The 23,941-nt window shown below is 32.6% G+C and overlaps 1 protein-coding gene and 1 long non-coding RNA gene across 21 annotated transcripts in view; one reads left to right on the top strand and one right to left on the bottom strand.

Annotated features, from left to right (window-relative positions):
* LOC107992684 (collagen alpha chain CG42342) overlaps window positions 1-23,941 on the top strand; it is a 194,021-nt gene that overhangs the window by 89,532 nt on the left and 80,548 nt on the right. The window lies entirely within an intron of this gene.
* Window positions 22,142-23,784, bottom strand: LOC133667091 (uncharacterized). The gene is made up of 2 exons (XR_009832237.1): window positions 23,429-23,784; window positions 22,142-22,704 (listed from the first exon to the last, which is right to left on the bottom strand). It is a non-coding gene; the product is annotated as an uncharacterized LOC133667091 (long non-coding RNA).

Raw genomic sequence — 23,941 nt, 5'->3', positions numbered from 1 at the left:
TCATTCGAAGAAATTACTTCAATTAGATTAGACACAATTATAATCGAAATAATAAAATAACAATCGAATCGAATAAATTCTAATATCCAAAATACAATTATTTAATAAAAAAAAACCTCTTATAAACGTGCTGTAACAAAATTACAAAATTAAATAATTGAAAAATTCGATCAAATGCGTAGTCAAGAAGAATCCCCTACTGGATTTAATATGAAAGAGAATAAAAATAAAATTTCATCCCCTGTGCATTACTATTTCAATCACACCGACAAATAGTCGCGCAAAGTTAAAACACAGAAAAGAGAGAATTTCAGAAAAATATTATTATTTGTCCTCATCCCAGTAGTAATATTTTATCCAAGACAATTCGCGCTACCTGACTTTCCATCGGTAATATATTATTCAGGGGCACGCAGAGTTCCCAAGAATGCGATTGGCCACGGGCCAAAGATTCTCAACGACCGACTGTCTACGCGACAGCTCTCGACGACAATACCGGACGAATGTGCATATCGTGTGTGTATCCGACTTGTCCTCGATTATTCACGACCACCCGCCACGAGTAAACGTGGAAAGCGTGCATATCTCATCTGATCGGGGATCATCCTTTTCGATTATTAAGGATAATTGCCAATCGTCAAGCATTTTCTTCCTCTACGTGTTCCCTTTTAAATTGTGATATACCTGTGATGGAAAGATATAGAAATTTTATTTTTAATCGCAAGAAGATATGATATATGATTAGATATATTTATACGAGATACATATGCTATTTTAATAGCATTGTATTATAATTAAGACCGTCGATTATTATTCTTTTCTCTTTTTTGTTCACAGGTAAGAAATAAAGGGAGATATATCAACAACTTGGGAGGCTAATAATAAAGGTTTTTATCGTAAGGTTGATATTTATACGTTTTTTACTTCTTTTCTTAATAATTTAATAAATCGGGGAAATAATTTTGACAAATAGCCTGATTTCAAAATAATCCTTCTTACTTAAGTGAGTACAATTTAATCAAAATCGAGTAATAAAACGATCGAAACAGCGATATTTCCTTCTCATGGAAATCTCTAGAAGAAGAATAAGAAGAAGAAGAAGAAGAACAGAATTCCTGTGCACGAAAGTATACCGGGTAACTGGATATTATTCGTTCGAGGAATGCTCCCCCTCCCCCTGATGCCGATAAAATTGTTCATTTACCCCCTCCACGATATTGTATTTACCCGAGCCAGAACTACCGCGTGAAACTTTGTCAGAGGGGGGGAGGAATAGCAGGCACGTGCCACTCGTGAGACTACGATATCGCGGAAGAAACTCCATCGGCTAGACCTGCTCTTACACACCCCTGCCCCTTCCTCACGTTTCCCTGAATAATTAAAACTTTGGATAACGAAATTTCACGGTGAATGTGCACTATTCGCGGGAATAGGAGGAGACGATATTATAATTAACGTCGCGTGATCTCCTTCTTTTTTTTTTTTTTTTTTCTCTCCTATTCAATTTTGTCACGAGATTGAGATGATTGAAATGAAAAATTTATTTCCAGAAAGAAAGATTATAATGTTATACGCATTGGAATTTTTTAATTATTTAAGAAGGTAATATTAATATTCTTTCTCGATAAAATACTTGGGAAAAGAGATACTTTTTATATCGAAATGTGTTAAATTTTTGCGCTCCAATGGTTTTTGATTTTTATTCGGATCGACAGTATTTATTTATGTCTGGTTTTTTAAAGTGTCGCTTCACGAAGGTAGATTCCTAGAGAAGAAATTGACGTAAGAAGAATGAACGGAAAATATGAATAATAGGTGAATAATGCGAGAACGTTTATTGGAATTGTAAGGCTTGCTCTCGATAAAGTAAGAAAGGTGATGCAATTACATTATTATTAAAATATCGCACGGAAACAACAATACAGACTTTAATATTCGACAAATTTTCTCTCTTTGTAACGTGTAAAGATACATAAAACATTAGAATATAAATATTTTATACGTTTAAGTCATTTTAGGTTAGCTAAGAAATTCACCGAACGTTGGTTCGTTAAAAAAAGTGTAAAGCATTTTGCCTTATCCGTATTAAGTAAACATTAATACACCTTGTCAGCATTATTTCTAACGTATATACAATAAATAAACAATATCATATTTAAGTGCCATTACCGCACTACCATTTCAACGCACAAATAACGAAATTTATTTTTCTCGGCCCAATTATAACCGCTCTACGAAACAACGATCCACTCGGTTGGCTACTCGATACTTTAATCGTTGCGTCGTAACGTGGACGGGCAATTCGTCGCACTCGGGCTTATAACTACCGAAAGAGTCGTGTTGTGTATATTGTTTACGATCATGGAGCGTGCACACGGATACAGAAAATCGCGCGGAGCGAAAAAGGCCTGGAGCGCTTAAAGGTTAATAACCGCAATTGCATAAAGACGTAGTAAAAAAGAGCATGATAAAAATACAGCGATTCGATTAATTCTCGTCTTTTTGAATTTTTAAAAAAATTCATCGATGGATGCTGAGATGGATGTTAACTAAAGCCATTAACTGTATAACAAGGTTAATTAATTCGATCAGTCGTGATTCATAATCAAGTTTTGATTAAACTATTATACAATAATCGTAATTGATTGGTCGAAATGGATAATTAATTCGTTTAAAATTCCGCCTTTAAAAATATTTGAATATATTATTAAATCGAATTTATATTATGAATTATAAATGTGATTCCTATTCTGCGATTATATACATATAGACAAATATAAATATTTTCGTTTCAACATTTGTTTCGATAATCGGTTATTTTAAAAGTAAGAAATTTCACGTTCTATATAAATTTGACGTTTATCACCTGGTTGCACCCTGTTTCCAGTCTTCCTACTTCTGCAGAACTTGCACTTCTATTCCACGGGACCATTACTCATACCAAGGGATTCCTTTGCTCGTGCTTGCACAAGACGGTCAATATCAATATTTCATGCTGCTTTTAACATCGTTCGTGTTAAAGAGATTCCTGTATAAATGATAATTTTTATCTTACGAATAATTCGTAAATATAATTCGTATAATTTAAATTCATTATAGAAAAGAAAAAAAAGAGAAAAAATACATTTCATCCTGGCTATCTATTTCCAGTAAATTGATTACGATTTTCACGAAGGAGCTCGATGTTACAAAATCATCGGAGAACTTCTAATCTAAAATTCTTTAAAGTCGAGGAAGAAGTTCAGAGAGAGAATTTTCTCTCTTTAAAAAAAAAAAGAAATAATAATTCAATAATAAAGTTGCTTTTCCCTCTCCATTTTTAGGTTTTAAAACCTAATTTACAAATTCTAATTTGTATCTACTTGTCACCATTTTAAAAAAGTATCCACGAATATTACATATTTATAAAATACGATCTTGTAATTACTTGTGGATTTACCTTTAAGATTGATATCGAAATTTAATTTAAATTTTAAAGCTCCCACACACAGTTCTTAGAACCATTTACAGAGACGATTACTCAAATATTAATCGACGTTTTACACGCTTCCTTCTTCTATCTTCAAATAATTCAAGATTGAGCAGAGTCCAAACCCTTTGGAATCCAATCGCTTTCGATAAAACTGGAGGAGAGGGAGAGGAGAGAAGAGGAAAAAGTCAACTGTCCAATTAGAAGTCTGATGAGTGCGCGCAAAAGTTCGTCCACTCCTAGTATCGCTATGAAAATTCGAGGGGGCGTCTTTGTTCCATAACTCGTTAGTCATCTCGTGCGTAGGTCATCGGTAATTAAGTTTGTTGCTCCATGCGTCCATTGTGCATCGTGTATTTCTATCATCGTTTCGATCCTTTCCAAGATTCCAAGAACGAAAATACGATCGTATCATTGAGAAGTATTATTTTTCAACAAATTTTAGGCTTCGGAGTGAAATCCGAGAGAGAGAGATATTTTTAAAATAATTTTTAGAACACGGGAGGAAAATCTTTTGAGTTTGATGGATATTTCACCACATAAGCGTGGAAAATTTTAATTACAAAGAGTTAATCGGCCGTTGCGTGAACTATGTAACTTCAATTTAATTTTCCAGTTACCTTTCTGGGTAACAATACGCGCGAGAAAATTGCAAAATAAAATAAAACGGAGTTGTAATTATAGTGGCGTAGAAAGCACTGCGTTAAATAGTAATTTAAACTTATTCGTTTACTTCTGAGTAGAAAAAAAAAAGGAGGTGTGCAACGTAACGAGCTGTAATTGCGCTCAAATTTAAAATACACTGGAATATTATGAGGACAAAAAGAAAAAAAGAAAAAAGATTTATTATTCGAACAAATGAAGTTGAAGTACGACTGTTCGTTCGTTCGAAGCACGATGTAGTCTCGTTAAAATTGTTATAATTTCGTGCAAATTATCCGTGAAATTGTTCAAAAATAAAAATTTTTCGAGCTTCTGAACACGTTAACACTTGTAGCGTCATATTATAATAATTTCACGAAATATCAAGTTTAAAATATTTCGATATAAAAGTTTCGCCACGAAAAAAAGAAAATTTCCAATCAAATTTTATTCTCCATTCTTTCTTTCCTTTATATCGACCCATATCGATATAAAACACGTATAAACAGACATATTTCTCTGAACAGTCTACAATTTGACATACGAACTAAATACGTATTTCGCGAATAATCTTCTCACTCTAGCTATTCCTTCTCCTTTTCTTCTTCTATCCTTATCCGTTCGACATTTTCCATCCAGCTTGTTCAACCTTGTTCAAGAAAAAACAGAGGGCAAAAAACGTAAACAAATAAATACGTACGTATTCTTCGCGAATAGTCTTCTCACTCTCGCCTTCTTCTCCTCTTCCTTTTCTATCCCTATCCGTTCGACATTTTCTATCCAGCTTGTCCAACCTTGGTCAAGAAAAAACAGAGGGCAAAAAACATAAACAAATAAATACGTACGTATTCTTCGCGAATAGTCTTCTCACTCTCGCCTTTTTCTCCTCTTCCTTTTCTATCCCTATCCGTTCGACATTTTCTATCCAGCTTGTCCAACCTTGGTCAAGAAAAAAAAGAGAGCGCAAAAAACGTAGAAATTCGTTCGGTCACCTCCGCATAATGTTTACAATCTAGTTACACGACTCGATACAAATTGGCAAGGCGAGAAACCTAGTTGAATTATTATCTACGCCCGGATGGGAATTAATAGCGTGATAGGTACGTGGCGGGCGAACGGCCATAAAATCGAAGTGATAAGAAACGAAAACGATAGGAGAAAGGCGAGAATTCGCGCAACACGTGGCCCGGCTAGTGTTTAAATCAAACGCTCGATGATTTTTCATCCGAGCGTGGAATAATCAGTGTTGCCAACACGATTTTACAGTTCTTTGCATTTAGACCATTCGGCGTGTCTTTTACATACCGGTCACGGTGAAACCTGGCGGTTGTGGTGTTGGTAATTTTATGCACGTACATCTATTACGACCGGCTTGCAATCAGTCTCGTTTGTGCCGTAAAACAATGGGGCCGAAGTTGGCGTCGATCAGCCAATACAAATGGCGCCTGTGCATTCTTAACTCGTCTAAACCTATGTGACGGAATTTCGATTAAAACTTTGTTAATTGAACGATCGACCGACTTTTCTCCCTACACTGGCAAGATCATCGCGATGAAACGAATTAATGATTAATCTAAGAGAATTAATCGAGCTCAACGTATCGAGGTGAGATTCGATATCGAATAATTTTCTTTCTATTAGGTTAGGTTAAGTTGTACAACGTGACGAAATATAGCGAAACGGATGAAAGGAATTAATGTGAATATTGTTTAAATGATAGTTAAGATGTTTTTTTTTTTTAATATTTTAATGGAATATGAAACATTAATTGTTTGTTATCGAGTACAAGCTAAGAAAAAGTAAATCAAATATATTTAAATTGATAACAAAAATCCTAAGATTCTTTTACACGAGTTTAAACTTGGGAAGTGAAAATTCAAAGATTTTTCGAATTTTAGAAAAATTGACGATTCCTGATAAATTTGAAATAAAGCTCATGTAGCTTATAAGTCTGTGATGATATAAATTTATTTAAATTAACGATGTAACTCGATTGATCGAACAAGAATGATATCAATTGATATGATGAATTAAAATATTTCTTCTGTATATTTTTTTTAACCAATTTGAAAGAAAGAAAAGTTGTTAAAATAAAGATCGTGCTGCAAAAAAAAAAGAGATTGAAATTTGTTCTCATTTTCAAGTTGATTGTGTGTTATTACCATTAATATGAACGTTGCCCCGGCATAAAATGGGAATGCGAGTTTAATTAAACGTTTCCATAGTTACTAATTGCGTACACTTTCTCCAAACCGCGGCAATAATTCTTGTGTGTTAATTACCGTTCATATCTGAGATCACTATTGTGCATTTACTCGGCGATCAACTTAGATTTAGATTTAAATGTGGATGACGCGCGTGAATTATAATTAAACGAAACGAAATGTGGATTAATTGTGGAAATTCGCTACTATTATTAAAACGTGTCCAAATTGAAAATTCTTTGAGAGTAAAATAAAAATTAAGCTCCTTCTAATCATTTTCCATCGGGTGAAATACTATACTTCTTGGCCAACGTGAATTTAATTCTTAAGATCCCTAGAATTATCTACCGTTATATGGTTCTCTGGACAAGCTAATTTAAAATTCAAAGTAGATTACTGCTTGTAACAAACTTTTTGCCAGTCTGGTTTAAAACAAGCCTTGTTGTGTAATTCTATTCGTTCAAAGAATTGTAACGCGTAAACGGGAGATAAAAGATTTTTAGAAATTAATCTCGTTTATTTTGTAAATGATCTATCTGAATATTCCTTATATCCAGTGTTTCCAATAAATTTTTAGGATTATTTTGCAAAGGAGAATATTCTATTAACTTTTTGACAGGGTTTGTGTCGATTTTAGTCTTTTTCGTTGAATTGGCGAGAGATTTGACGCCTTTAGAAAAGAAGGGGTTTAAAAGTTGAGGGAAAAAAGTAATTTTTAAAAAAGAAAGTCGTGTGTGACTGGCATATTTCAAAGTCATAAAGAAAAAGTCCCTGCACTTTTTCATTGCTCAAGTTTCTTCATCACGTGCAGTTTTCTTTTTTCAAATGAAGCATTTGCGAGAAACATTTTTATTTTTTTATATCGTTTTAGACGGAATTATTTATACGATATTACGCTTTAGAAAATTTTATTTAAAATATTTCAGTTTGTGAATCTTCGAATTCTTTGAACGTGTGCGCGATTATCCCCTCAAAAGTATTCGAATATGTATAATTTAATAAAAAGAAAAAAAGTAAAAAAAATATATTTTAAATTTTCAAAAAATTTTTAAACCTGTCATTATCTCTATTAAAATAAAAATGTAAAATCGAAGAAGTAATAATATTTTTTCATCAAAGAAAAATAATCTAAAATTGTTTAAAAAATGTACTCGTTGAATTTGTAAACTTTCACTTTTCATCCACCTATTATATATATATCTTTAACACATTGCAAAATATTTTGTCTATCTCGTGTATGTTATATTAGATGTAAAGCACATGTGTAAGGACAGATATCAAACTGCCTGATATATCTTCCATATTTTCACTTGAATCACTCGATAACGAAGTAGAAAATTTCGAATCTTACAAATGGATTCTGAGATCAAAAATTGATTAAACGTGTTTGCTAAATGTATTGAATTTAGTGGACGTGTTTCGCGTTCCACCTTGCGTTAGTTTGCAAAATTGGATCGCGATAGGAAATAGTTCGCTTGATTTACGAGATCTGAGGGTAAAACGTTGATTACAAGACTCGGCTTGTTAAACGGTAGTCGTGTTGCTTATTGTCGATAGATTGATTCGAAACGAGACTCGGTGTTGCTTGGCGTTCGAAGTGAGACTCGTTTGGTTGGTAACCTCGTTAAGATTGATAGATCTTTGATGGAATCTTAGAAATCTTGTATAGCAGGAACGCTGTGGTTTGAAAATCTTTGATACTTTTAGAGTGCGTTCCATGGAGGAATATATCGAAATAAATAGAAAGATATAAAAAAATATTGTGAGCTTGTCGCAGACAATTTATTTTTTTTTATGTTCACGAATTTCTATAATGTTTCGATTCTTCGCATTTTATTTCTAGATTGATATTTATCGAACAACAAAATTTCTCTCCTATTTAACCTATGTTTAAAAATTAAAACAAAGGTATAATACGATTGATAATTTATGCTCTAAACATTGGGAAGTATGGAATTTGTATTTAAAAGGACGTCGATAAGAAAACACTTGCGAGAAAGAGATACGAGGGACGAGTCATCTGGCGGCGAGAAATAGAAATATCATCAACTCTTACATTTTCTAACAGTATGCTATAAATACTATTATCATTGATGTTGAAACCATAGAAATATATATTAAAAGATTCTCACACATATAATTAAAAAAATAATAGAATAAACGAAATTATTAAGCTTCACAAACTATAATTTTGATTCAAAAAAAAAAAACTTCATTTTTCAAAAACTCATACCTCACATAATTTTCCTCGACCAACAACAAGAAGAAAACAACGAAGCTCCAATATCACGACGATCCTCGGAATCGGGCCGACTTGACACACGGTTTCGAAACGAAAGAGGGTGAACAAGGGGAAAAGGACACACGCGCCTTTATTCCACGTATGATATATGCATCTAGATAGGCGGGTTGCAGGATTAGCAAACCTCGACACCGTACCAACACATTGTTACCCGAGAATATAGGGAGAGGGGGAGGGGGGAGGGTACAAGGACTGAACGTCCACGAGGGATTATCTTGATTCCACGTTACGAGCTCGCTCGTACACCCTTTGCACCCGTTGCGCCATCTGCAACCATCCCTGGAACCGTGTTACATTGAAATCCCGCAAAGTCACTTAATGTCGAATGTCGGCCGGTTTAAGTCGAGAACGTAGCCGGAAACCGGCCAATAAATTCTCGAGATAAGGGGGCGTTCCTATCGCCAAGTGTATGCAAAGGAAATATAGAGGGTTAATATCGCGTTCTCGTTTCACGAATCCTCGTTATTGTCGTGATTGGAAAAAATTATTGGTTATTATAAAAATTATATATGGAAGAAATTATTGGTTATCTTTCAACAATGAAAACTCGAGTAACATTTTGATTTTATTAGTGTCTCAGAGCGCATCGATTGTCTACAAAAAAAAAAATAGTTAAATAGATACAATTTTAAAATTATAAATTTCGAATATTCCTGATTCTTCGAATTGGTTAATATTTTTTGAGAAACAACAAATTTACCATCTTGGTATAAGCATTGGAAAGCGATGAAACAAGCCTGTGTGGCAAGGACTCTCAATTTCTGCTGAAAGAAAAAATGAAATTATCCTTCATCGCGTTATAAATCTTATCTACGAAGAAGAAGACTCCACGTGTTCGTTCGCGCCATCGAGTTTTCTAACTCGCGATCGTGTCCTCATCTCGCGTCTCTATCCCTCGCCCGGTGGGACACGATAGGTCTGTCTTTGGTACGTGATGCGCTTCTGTGACACGTTATCGCGTCCGGATAACCGTGGAGGAATTTCTGTTTCGCGACAGACGCGACACGCGGCGGATTCGAGTGTCGGTTAACGGCTGGGAACTACATAGTTTGAGAGTTCTCTTACTTGGAGCTCCCCCTCGCTTCGACCGATTTCCCATTCGTTGAAAAATCACTGGATGTTTTGCTGGGTGTATTTTTTTTTTAATTTTTGGTTTTTCTACCGTACATATTTTTGTCTTTTTTTCTGCCAGAAATTTGTACTTTTATAATTCCAACGTGTATATTTGGTATTACATGTCGATATAATAGTTGTTGTTTTAAATGGGGCTATTGGAGAAAATTGGAAAAATGGCTGTTTGTTTGGTAGTCGAAATTTGACAAAATGTTGAGATATATTTTTGGAATATTTTTAATATCAGAGGTCGAAACGAAAATTGAAGTTTTATTTGTTACTTATTTCGTGTAAATTTATACGTCATAAACATTATCAGAGCTAAATCTAAAGAACCTTCAATGACTGTTCTCGATTGGGTAATGGAGACTGTATTTCTATCAAGATGAACGACGATAGAATCATAAAATTGTAAATTCAACTAGATACTAAATGTAAAATGTTCGATGGAATTTGAGACTAAATTGAGACTAAATAATTAGAATGAAAATATAAATGCGAATTTTTCAAAACAATTTCCACTTCAATTTCCAATCGGTATTCCATCACAATCGTGAATCATCGGGCGAAAGAGGATTAATGTAATTCATGCCCCGTTAAATTCGGTATGGAATGACGCGACATCATCCTATCTGCTCTTCCTTAATGCCTTTCGATCTTTGCAATACCGGTTCTTCTCTTGATCGAGATCGAAGCTTAACGTCGATCGTGTTACAGTTTATATTTGTTTCTCCAATAATCGAAGACGTATTTTCCTGTCTTTTTTGTTTCTTTCATTAGTTTTAATCGAATGTTTTGTAAAGAAAATAATAATTACACGTGTATTCGATTTTCTCAAAAAATTGTATTTCATTTATTTTCATACGTGAAACAGTTGGAATTGGAAACGAGTCTGCCCACTATCTCTTTGACCATTTAAATATATCATAAATATTTATTATTATTTCTCTCTCCAAAATTTAATCTTGGAAGCAATCAAGCAGTGATCGATTAGATTAGATTTTATTTTTAGTTTTGCTAAAGATACTAAATATCATATATGTACGAGTAATAAAATTTTTCATTCGTAATCTGATTTCGCATAAAACAGAAAACGTTCGAGAATTGAGAAGTCGACAGAGTTACTCATGTTCTTCACAAAAGTTAAGTTGATATTTGAAAATAAAAAAAAAAATCTGGAAAGATTTAATTTTTAATCGTCGAGATTTCTAACGTTCACCCAATTTCTGCTGTTCACGCGTTACTAAATTATAACAATTACGTGCAATGCACGATATAATTTGAGACAGGAAACGTATTTGAGGGTTTGCTCGAGCATCTCTCATGCTAAGCTATGAAAGGATTAATTCCAGAATTAGTGGATAATTAGCGCAGTTTGACCTCCTTCTCTGGCTTCTCTAACAGCTGCAATTTATTTGAAGATGCTATTAAGTTAACTTCTTCTTCTTCTTCTTCTTCTTTTAATAATCCTCTTATATATTTTCACTCAGTCTGTCTCTTTCTACCATTTTCGTCCATCTTATTTTCGTTCCTCTTTGCTTCTCCATATTGACACGTTACGTGCGTAGAGATATCTCGTTTTAATGTTTTTTTCGACTCGCTCGACGACTCGAGGAACTAAAAAACGCTCGAAGCAATAATAGGAAAAGGCGAGAAGAAATTGTCGACAGAAAAATGTAGAGTTTATTCGTCGAATGGAAAAAGAAGCAAAACCAGATATAATTCGGCAAATATAATGCCGAATTGCAGAAAGGAGAATGCTTCACTAGATATTCTTCTGGCAAGTATTCAAGTTTGTAAAGTAAATAAATAATTTAATTTTATTTATATAATAAATATAACAGTTAAAATATAAAAAGCATAGATGTATGAGAAGTATATAATAATATTTAAGAATATTTTATAAATGAGAGTTAAAAAGTGCATATAAGCATGATATATGCTTTTTCTTGCAGACCAGCAGAGGTGCTGTACGCAATGTGTTAAATGCACATATTAAAACAAAAAAAGAAGATTTCAATTACATATTCATTTTATATTTTATATTTTAAATTCAAGCGAATCAAGATTTTTCTCGAATGATTTTTAAAAAAGATTCACGACAAACGAAATTATCGACCGAGTAAAAATTTATTTATCTTTACAGCAGAACTTTCTCTGACGATAATTATAGGCTCATCAAAGTTTTAAATTTTAAATGGAGGAAAGGTTCGTTTATTCGCTATTCAGTCAATCGCTTTTATTATACGATCTCGATAATTTACAGCAAACCGACACACTCCCCTCCCCATTAAACGCGTAATACAATTATGCCGTACGATTTAATCAGTCTCGTAACGATTTGTCCGAATCCAGAACGGTCCAACCTTTTACCTTACGAGTTACTTTTCCGTATAATACACATCGTGATTATTTACTCTTCCCTCTGTACCTTCGTTCTTTCCATTATCTTACTCTGCAAACTGGTTGCTCTGGTTACTCTGCAAAATCAAAATAAATAACGCGAACAATTATTGTACAACAACATCAATATCGATTTATCGATTAAATTTTTCAAAAATATAGAAAATCTCGCGATTCAATTTAAGAAACGATCCGAGCGAGCTAGGGAACGCCTGCGAAGAATGGAAAGGGAGGGGAGACGCGAGCGAGCACGCAAACGCCGTATAATTACGCCACACGGAATATTTTCCTCTTCTCGATTCGGTTTCGATCTATAATTCGTCCCGGTTGCGTGGGACAGGCCGTGTTCACCGTGTCCCACGTCTTCGTGCCATAAGCCTCGGTCAAGAGCATCTTTATCCGCATATAACTGGTACGCGAGCGGAGCATTCCAATGGCCTGCTGCCATTCGATGCGGGGGAAAAAATCGGACGTTATTACCACCGTGTACATAAAGTAAACGATAGGCGCTACGATTTTCACGCGTGTGCAAATTTTATACGGATAAATGTAAAAGGTAGGCGGCATCCTTGAGTAGCTAGAGTACTTGTAAGATTATATATATTATTTATTAGATTCAATACTTTTGACAATTATGGAAAATATATTTATATATATGTATCTATATGTGTGTGTGTGTGTGTGTAGTTTTATTTAATAATCCTCGTAATTTAATTCCATTTGTGCGAGGAAAATTTCAATTTATTACTACTAATTTACATATTACTTGTGTTTCTTGATATACAAATTTTATATATCTGCTCGTATGAAAGGTAGATAATCTTTTTTTAATATTTTTAATGCTAAAAAATAACATAAATTAATCGACTGGGTTTCAGATTTTTTTCTCGTTATAAAATATTAAATATTTATTTGAACATGTGATTGAATAATTTTGAATATTGGAAAAAATTGATATTAGTTTTTGTTCAAATAAAGACATATTTTCAATGTGTAGATACTCGTGTTGGAATGGAATGAAAACAAAATACGCGAAGCGAAATTTATAATACGTTGGAAATAGAAAAGGTCGTATTTACGAGCAATTATCGGCAGTCGTGCTCGACACTTGGACGAGCGAGCAACGCGCGCGTGGACGATTTAAATTCGCGAATAATAATTATTATGTTTACTTATACAAATTACAACATTATAAAGTTGAATAAAAAAGATAATAAACAAAGAATAAATTCGATCAACATAACAAAATTATATAAACGATCCATAAACTGCAATTTCTTGTAAATAACAATGTTATTTAAACCTTTAAATTTATCGCAATTTCTCTCCGCCCCGGGAAAATTGTCGAGTCAAAAATCAAAGAATGCAATTCGTCCTTTTATTCGATTTAATAACATAACGAAAGAAGAACATTATATAAACGATAACCATATTTTGTAATTGTAATTTTTTATAAATATTTATATCAATTATACAATAATCGTATAATATTTATTACAATATTTATATAATTTATTATAAATAACAATATTTCCCGATATTTAAACCTTTAAATTTAAACGCAATTTCTCTCCGCCTCGGGAAAACTGTCGAGTCAAAAATCAAAGAATGCAATTCGTCCTTTTACTCGTGTTGTACGCGCACGTATCGAAAGAAAAAGAAAGAAAGAAATGGAGTATTCAGTGGAAGGTGAAGGCTTTTGCTCCTCTCTATCGCCATTACGGACGACAGATCGAAGTGGTCGCGGAATCGCGGCCGGTAAATCGGTGAAACCAGCACGAGAACGTGTATTTCAGAGTTTATTACGATCGTTGGACAGGCGAGCGGGGCTTCCCTACGGCGTGGAGAGTGTCAGAGTCAGGCCAATAAAACGGAACAGGAGGGCACGTAGGTGTGTATAACGGATAGCCGAGAACAGATTTGTTTGACATCGTGCTGCGGCAGCACCTAATAATAAAAGATGCTAATATATCCCCGGTGTCGTGGAAACGGAGGAGGAGCAGGACTGAGGAAGATTGGGTTTTGCCTCGTTGGTGGGCTGGTTCAACTTGTCGCACGATCCTTGCGAGAGGATTTTCGATCGGCAATCGTATTTCGAACGAGTGCATCGAAAATTAAAAAAAATAGAGAATTATAAAAGTATAAATCGATTATTTATTTTTCGATCGAATAACGAAAGGATTACTTAGAAATGGAATAATTAGAAATATAAGAACAATTGATTCGTATTTATTTCCGATTATATAATTTTATATCTTATAATTACATATTTATTTCCAATAATTAAAGGATTATTAATATTTAGAAATGATATACTGAAATAGAATATAAATCGATTCGTATTTATTTTCAAAAGGATTATTATAAGTAGTATTTAAAATAGAATAATTAGAAATATAAGAACAATCGACTCGTATTATTCCTATTTATTTCCAAATAACAAAAAGACTATTATGACTAGTATTTAAAAATGATATACTGAAATAGAATAATTAGAAATATAAGAACAATCGACTCGTATTTATTCCCAATCGAATAATGAAAGGATTATTAGAAATTTATTTAAAAATGATATACTGAAATGGAATAATTAGAAATATAAGAATAATCGTATTTTTTTTCCAAGCAACAAAAGGACTATTATAACTAGTATTTAAAAATGATATACTGAAATAGAATATAAATCGACTCGTGTTTATTTCCAATCGAATAACGAAATATATACCGATTTTTCGAATCGATTTCTTCTATAATATAAATGCAAAAGGAATAGAAATATAATTATGTTATGAGGAACGATTATCGTCGATCTGTCGAGGAAAGATTAACCGTTAGTTTTCGAATTGACAACGATAAATCGAATCCAAAGACCGTCCATTTATCTCTCGTGAGTGAGCGACTACTCGATCTAACTTGTTTTCCTTACCTAGCTGAATTCAATCCCACGAACTTTATCGCGGTTAGAGAATCGATCTTCTAATAACGGAAGGTTGTTCCATCCGCGTTGGATCATTCGAACGTCACGTTCAAAATTTTCAACAGATTGAAGATCGATGTCGAATCGAAAAGTAATTTTTCTCGCAATTTAATGTAGCTAATTAATAATTATCCTTGTTATCCCCGTATAAATTGAACGAATGATTAATTCGCTTGTTAATTTTCCGCTATACAATGTGACAATCGATGACGTAATAAAATGTCTATATCAATTTCATTATTTCGTTAAGAGGATACAACATTGATTGCACGATTAATTGATAAATAAACCGTAGCAATAAATTAAAATGTTCGTATTTAGAAACTCAATTTCGTCGTTTCATATTTTTAATTATTAGATCTAGAAATAAAGTTTCTACTCTTTTGTATTGATTCAATGGAAAGCCAGAAAAATTTAATATTTTTTCATTCCTCTTCTCCTAACGTTCGAACTACAAATTTTAAAAGGACGTTTCTCAATTTTCAAATCTGTTATGGATTCGCAAAAAAATTTTTTCCTTTCAAATTTTTGAATAGATTAAATGGTAATTTTTTTTTTTTTTTACAAACTTCTTTTAAAATATAATTACAATTTTTCATCGAGTATCGATTTTTTTTAAGTTTTCTTCCAGCATTGAAAGATTTCGTCGAAACATGATTTTGTGCTGCGGACAAACAATGCTACGAACGCAGTATTCAGTATATAATCCACAATAATCGAACTGGTAACTGGTTCTTCGCTACCGTCTATAAAATCGTTTCACTTTCACAACATTTTATCACTTTTCGCGAAACCAAATTTTCCGCTAATACAAGAAAATTACAATACAATTGTAATTTGAACTGAGAAATGAAACGAAGTTTAGAAAAAAAAAAAAAATAATAATAATAATAATTTGAATCCGACTTCGATTTCCAACATCGAATAAACGTTTCCAATGGGGAATGTTTGCTCGATGTTTTTCGTGGTAACGTTTCAAATCGTACGTAAACAGAGAGGAAACAGAAGGAAGGTTAAAGGAAAGGACACGGGACGGTCAAAAGACTGCAGCCGGGAACTGAACGTAATATTTACACGTCTCGGTTTGATGATTTTTGCACGGCTATGAAAAGAAAGGGAAAATATTATAGGAATTACAACATGTGAAGGTATGAAATACATGGCGAAAAAGAGAGGTAACGTTCTCGAAAAGACAGGAAATTGATGCTGCGCGTATGTGTGGGTGCATGCTTTCTGTACAAATGAAAAATTTTTGAAATCGATTACTAATTTTTTAATCCCTTGATTACTGAGAATTTTACGATTTTTTTTTTCGACGAATTGTTCATTCAGCGACCGATCATTCGTATCCAATGATTGAAATCGAAAGAAAATTTTAAAAGAAATGGAAAAATGATTTTCAACTTATTTTCGATTAAATTAAATTATCTTTCCAATTAAGAGAATTAATTTAATATACATTTCTGCAGTTTTTATTTTTAAAGACTTTGTTATTTGATAAATTTTTGAAATCGAGTAATTTTTTAATCCCTTGTTTACTGTCGACGAATTGTTCATTCAGCGACTGATCATTGGTATCCAATGATTGAAATCGAAAAGAAATAGAAAAAATGGAAACATTTTAATAGAAAAATCCTCTTATTTTCAATTATATTAAATTTTGCAATTTGTATTTTAAATAATTTTCGATATATTTTACAATGAAAAAAAATTGCATTCCATTTATTTAATAATCAATCTATCCTCAAAACAACATTACAACATTACCTGCCAATTAGAAAAAATGAGAACACAATTTACCTCCTCCTCGTTGGATTGACAATAAATCCGTCCAATCGAAACGAAATTTTTATCCTCTGAACAATTATAAACCGATCCGAGGAGAGAACAACAGGTTGAAAACAGCAGTTGCAAATCTGTTGAACGAGAGTGGCGCCCTCTCGTTTATCACGCCGCCATAATTCGAAACTCGCGGCGCACGGACACCGACACGGAATTCATAATTTTCGAAATTTATATAACCGGTTGATAACGAACTCCTCCATGTCCGCCCATAATCAAATGGGCCGACAACGACTGTCGATTACACCCGCCACTGAAAAATCGATACGAAACAACGAAGCGGCCGTACCCGTGCTTGCCACATGTACATTCAGAGCACGTTCTATTTGCTTTTCATTGTTCTATGAAATCATAAAACGGGGGAGGGGGAGATGGGATGGGCGGGAATCACATTGCAACAGAGTGTGCGACGGTGTGAGCAGCAACGTCAAAATAGCGTACACGCGATCTATCAACGTCGCGGTGATAACTGTCCCGAATTTCTGCGTCTCCGAGCATTCAGACAAAACTCGTCGTCGTTAGTATTGCGCGAGAAACGCTCGCGAATATGTAACAGCTGTTCCACGCACGGAAATGCGGTAACCGTTCCGCTATATTCATATACAGGGTGTTTCGTTTGACTCGATGATTTGGACGATCGTTCGTGAGAGATTGGAGTTAAGACGAATGTTTTGACGAAAGTTGTTTGGTTTGATTCATCCAACTTAAAGTAATTCAAACGGTTTGCTATTTATGTACAGGGTGTTCCGTTTGATTTGGATTTGACAAGATCGAACGTGAGAGATTCAAGTTAAGGAAAAGAAATGTTTTGAAAGTTGTTTGGTTTAATTCATCTAATTTAAGATAATTTAAACGATTTGCTATTTATATACCGGGTGTCCCGTTTGACTTGATGATTTGGACGATCGTTTGTGAAAGATTGGAGTTAAGAAATGTTTTGACGAAAGTTTGATTTAATTCATCCGACTTAATTTAAACGGTTTGCTATTTATGTACAGGGTGTTCCGTTTGATTTGGATTTGACAAGATCGAACGTTTCGTGAGAGATTCAAGTTAAGGAAAAGAAATGTTTTGAAAGTTGTTTGGTTTAATTCATCTAATTTAAGATAATTTAAACGATTTGCTATTTATATACCGGGTGTCCCGTTTGACTTGATGATTTGGACGATCGTTTGTGAAAGATTGGAGTTAAGAAATGTTTTGACGAAAGTTATTTGGTTTAATTCATCCAACTTAGAGTAATTTAAACGGTTTGCTATTTATGTACAGGGTGTTCCATTTGATTTGGATTTGACAGGATCAAACGAGAAAATGTTTTGACGGAAGTTGTTTGGCATTCATTCAACTTTAAATAATTTAGACGATTTGCTATTTATATATAGTGTTCCATCTGAGTGGATGACTGACGGGAAAGAAATATTTTGATGAAAGTTGCTTAGATCGATTAATTTAATCTAAATTAAAACTAATCGTTCTGTTATTCATATATATATAGGGTATTCTATTTGAATTTAATGATCGAACATTTCGTGAAAGATTGGAAAGTTAAGGAAAGAAATATTTTAGCAAAAATTGTTTGAATTAATTAATTTAATTAATCTAATCCAAATTACATTCACATACAAGATATTTCATGTAATTGGATATGCTTGAAAATCAATAAAGTTGTTTGATTCAAAGAAAAATATATTGTGGAAACAATTATATTCATATTTATATCATAATAGAGGATAATATAATAATAGAAGATAATTGAAAGTTAATTTCATATTTGAAAAAAATTATGAACCCATAATCGATTTATGAAAAAAGTATTAACTTATTCATATAATATTAAGTTAATGTTATATTGTACACTATATATAGTAAAGGATTTCTCAAATCTAATTGATTGGAACTAAATTTTCCTAAATGAGATCGACAATCTTTAAAACTTTAAAACTCGATTATTTGGAATCCTAGATTGACTTTTAACCGAATTCCTGACTTATGAACTTATTTGAACTTTGACCGTCTGATGTTTTTCAATTATGAGTTCTGAAACCTTCGATCTCTCCAGTTCCAATCGAAAAACTTCCAAAGTTTCTGATTGACAATTTTGTTAAAAACAAACTAAATCAAAATCTCCATAATAACTATTTTGAAAAATCCGATTGACTTAGGATTTTTCTTCCAAATCTTCTCAGATTCTTCGATATATCAAATAAATTCAATTCTCTGTATCTATATTGTTGAAGGTATAAAATTTTCAATTATTTAAAACTCGAAAAATTTTCACAATTTTTAAAAAAAAATGAAAGGATAAATTCAATGTCCATGATGAATCATGATAATAAATTATGATAAATATTTAAGAACTGATAAATAATTATTATAATACGTTATATATATAATACATCCTAATTACCAAATCAAAATAGATACAGGTATTGACGAGGAACCAGTAAACAACTACCAATTCTCTGATTCTTTACAAAGAATTTTTATGGTAACAAAATTAAGTAACTAGATATTTTCCAGGTACAGTCAAGAAATGCATAAAGTTAACACAATTTATCCATAATAATCCTTTTCGGATTTGAAAGTGGAATTACCACTTTATACAACATTATACCATAATCCACGCTTAAACCAAGTAATTCTTGACTTTCAACCCTCAGCGTGTAATTTCTCTGGTAACGTTACACGATGAATTTGCATAACAAACGCGAAATATCAACTTGATCCGTGTTAATTACATAACAAGGTAAAAAAAAAGTCAAAGTCTGACGAACTCTTCCTTACGCATCCTTAGTCTATGTATACTTGTATGTGTGTACTATACATGCTTGAGAAAATAACGTAAATATATTTAGCATCATTCGAATCAATAATTCAGAAATTAATCCTTAATTTATAATGTCATTTTGAGAGAAAGTCGATCATCACAATTGTCGTTTTCATCATAATAATAATTTCAAATGATGACAGTACAGTGAATGAATTTAATTCTTTATAATGTATAGAGAAACATCTAAAAATACAGAAAAATTTTAAATTCTTATATAATGTTTACGTATGGAACAGTGAATTCTAGAGATCAAAGATTGTTTGTTATATCTCTGGTAAATAAGATTTAAATGAAGCGAGATGGAGACAGAAGTTTATCTAACATAAACTTAAATTGTCTAACTTAAAAAATTCCAATACTGGTTTACAAGTATTATTATTAACTCTCTATACATGTAATTAAAAAAGTAATATTCACATATATATGACTTAACCTAACCTACAATATATGTGATAGTGAAAATATCAAATTTTCATTATTTCCCTTTTTCTTTTAAATATAACTTTTGATACAAAAGCAAACTAAAAGTTTGAATACATAAAATATTCAAATTAATAATATTATTTATATCATTGTAAAAAAAGTTGATTTCAAAAATAAATTTTCCTTCGTACAAACAAATTTTTTTCAAAATTAAGAATTATTTTTTGAGTAAATTATCTTATAAGATCCAAGATGTATATAGATTTTTATATATTATATTAAAAATGTGATCTAATAAAAATTCGCGAAAAAGGAGAAAATATTGAAAGAGACAGAAACGAGAAACGACAGAGTTCCTTGGAAACTCGAAATTTCTACCGGTTTCTTGATCCTTCGAATATACGATGGCGTCTACTTGAAAGTCATTATTTAACTCCTTACGCGACGAAATCTGTTTCGCTGCAGATTGCTCTATGAAATATTATCCTTTGGGAAGCATTGGCAATAAAATGACGCTATTACTATACGTCCATGAAACTTTACGACTATCTTTGTCTTTCGATATTTTCAAAACATTGCTTCTCCAATTTCCATTATACCGGAGAGTGGAAATAAAATGCAAATGAAAATGAACGAATGTTGTGATATTAAAGTAACGTCGTTCGAAGAAAGTAATATTGTCGATAAACTCGAATTTCTTTTCTTTTTAACACGTTTCATCATATCCCAGTTTAGAGTAATAAATATTTCACTCGTGATTCAATTTATTTATGAATATATATATATATATAGAAATATTATAGTTTTTTTTCATAGTATTCGTTTTAATTTAATTGCTCGAAAAATAAAAATTTGTACACATACACATTGACTTATCAATTAATTTTTATATGCAATTTATTTTTTTTATATATATAGTGAAAGGACATTTGAGAATTTTTGTTTCGTTATTTCACGAAGAATTATCTTCTTCTAGATTCCATTAGTAATAGATTACCCTTTATATATCACTATAAACAAGTCTAAAACCATTTACGACAGAACGTTTATCGGTCTTTCAATTTATAATTAAATTTCAAACTCTTCAAATTCTAGTATTACAAACTCGAGATTCATTTTCTATTTATCCATTTCAAAAATTGGGACAAACTTCACATCAAACAAACTCACAAACGATAAATAATCACAACACGTGTCATAAAATTATACCGTTAAAATTACACTACTTAAAAGTTTCAGAAAAGCTGTTCACTTCATCCTCGAAAACTCGACCAAAACACGGCTCTGCATCTGTCCTAAGAAAAGGATAGGTGAACAAAGATAAACAAACGGTTTCCATCCCGAATGATGGAGACGCGGCAAGAGGAAGGGAGACTTCTTTTCCACGTGGAAATTGTAATATAAAACTGTGGTGTAACATGATAGCGCCACAGTTCGCTCGGCGGTTCGCTTGGCTGTGTTAGCCCACGATGGGATACTGCGCCGCGAACCGAGAATTTATGGAACATCGTGTCACGGTGTCGGAGTGGTAACAATAGAAATGAATGCGAGCCGTTCCACCGAACTGACTACAGTGCCGTTATTAAAGCCCAGCTTTTTATACCTGTAAAACGTTGGCAATACGTTGCGGATTTATCGCCACCACTGTTCCATTTTTATTCGTTTCCTTCAGAAGCGATAAATCGTCCTCGAAGAAACTCCGCGAACTCGCACCTCGAAACTTAATTACGACGCGCCATATCTTTCTCTCTCCCTCTTTCCCCCTCTCTCTCGTTCTAACAAGTTTTAAACTCGATTTTCTCGAAAACAAAGCCACGTGTTAAAAAAAAAAAAAAATTTATCCGTTAATATAATGGGAGCTTGTTGATCGTTGCGAGGCGAGATTTATTAGATAGCTGGAAACGAATGGAATAGTTTAATCGGCTATCGGAATATTAAGTTTAATTATTTTATTGTTACATTTTATATAAAAAAAAAAAAATATTGTGCTATTACGTGAAAATTAAATGTAAAAAGTTTTACAAAATTCAAATTGAAATTAATATATTTTTAATAACAAGAAGATTATACTTATTTATAATAAATATAAATTTGATGTTTATCATCCAATAATATAAAAACGTGTTTTCTTGAAGTCATTCAATTTTTATTTGAAAAATTTGAACGAAACTGAAATCGGATCGAATATTTTGATAATTCTCTTCTTGTTTAAAAATTACAAATTATTATTTCAGGAGTTAAAAGAATTGTTAATTTTTAATATTACAACGAAATGAAAGTAGAACGCTGATTTTTTTCTCGGTCAGTTATTAATGATGGCCACTTTTGCGAGGAAAGGTACCGCAAAAATTCAGTTGGTAAAGCGCTATAGAAAACTTGAATCGCTCTTTTCGTCAAGCGTGTGAAAGGATTTCCTGGAAATGCTCGATGTTGGGTGTATCCGGTACAAGGTCTAGTTAATGGTAACCTCTGGATCCGCCGTGAGGAAGGATGGAATTTCTGTAACGTGTAAGGAGCGAGTGAAAACCACACTTGAAAAGGATCTTAAAATTCTTAAAGCGAGATGAGAAGGATGTTGAAATGGCGAAGAGAACGAATGGGTATATTGGCAATGCATATGAAATTTCGTTTCAGGTACTAAATTTCACCTCGTTTCTAAAGAAAAAGAAATTCGATAAAAATTAAATAAGAAAGATATTATATGCAATATTATAGAAACTTAATAATTTTTATTTGTTGTAGTAAATAACGTTTAATTAATTTCAATATCAATTTTTAATATTATCTATTACGAGAAATTGAAATATAATTTGAAATAAAAAAACAGATTTGTGCTTAGAAATTACTTTAAATTATAATAATTTAAAGTTTCATTATTGGTTTTGAAATATAATAATTCATGACTTTCAAAACTTTGCTTTTTAAACTTAAATTTTCAACAAGCAATAAATTTCGTCCACAAAATTTAAAAAATTATCATTTTTCTAAATTTTATAAATTCTTCTTTAATAATATAATTTTTGTTTCCAATAAACAATTCTTATCATGCACAAGTAATTTTGAACGAAAAAATTCAGATTCAACTCAATCTATAAAGATCTATAAGAATAATAACAAAGATAAGAATTCATATTGTAAATGGATTCCATTATTATTTATTAAAATATCAATACCAAGTTTCACTTAATTAAAAAAAATAATCCTACAATTTTTTCCTACTCACTAGTCACTAGTCACTTCACACATATGCTTAAAAACACTCGCGAACGACGGAAGGTTAAAGCAGTAATCGTTTTTCTTATCGCTTCCTCGACAATTTGCGACAGGTGACGGTGGCAAGACCGACGACAACGATACGTCGGACGTGCATCGAGTTCGGATGCACGCGGAACGAGCAAATTCCTCGTTCAACGTGGGTCGGACAGGAATATAATATCGCGACAAGAAAATACGTTACATCTCCCCCCCTCCATTAAATTAAGCTTGGCTGTGAAATAAACGTTTCGAATGGAGTACGTTTCCATGCGTGTTCGGCCAGGACTGGTCCGTTGCTACCTGCATATCCTATCAGGGATAATTGCTCTATTATGCTCGCGCGTTCATAAACTTGAGCGAATAATCGCGCTGGCTGGTTCGCAACGATCGTGAACGTTCAACGTAGGCGCGAGATGGCGGGTACATCGCATACCAACCTTACTTACGAGCTTTAAAGAGAATTGACTGGATACGGTAAAAT

This window comes from Apis cerana, linkage group LG12 (assembly GCF_029169275.1).
Source record: "Apis cerana isolate GH-2021 linkage group LG12, AcerK_1.0, whole genome shotgun sequence".
Lineage (NCBI taxonomy): Eukaryota > Metazoa > Arthropoda > Insecta > Hymenoptera > Apidae > Apis > Apis cerana.
This window is presented reverse-complemented; position numbering and strand designations above follow the sequence as displayed.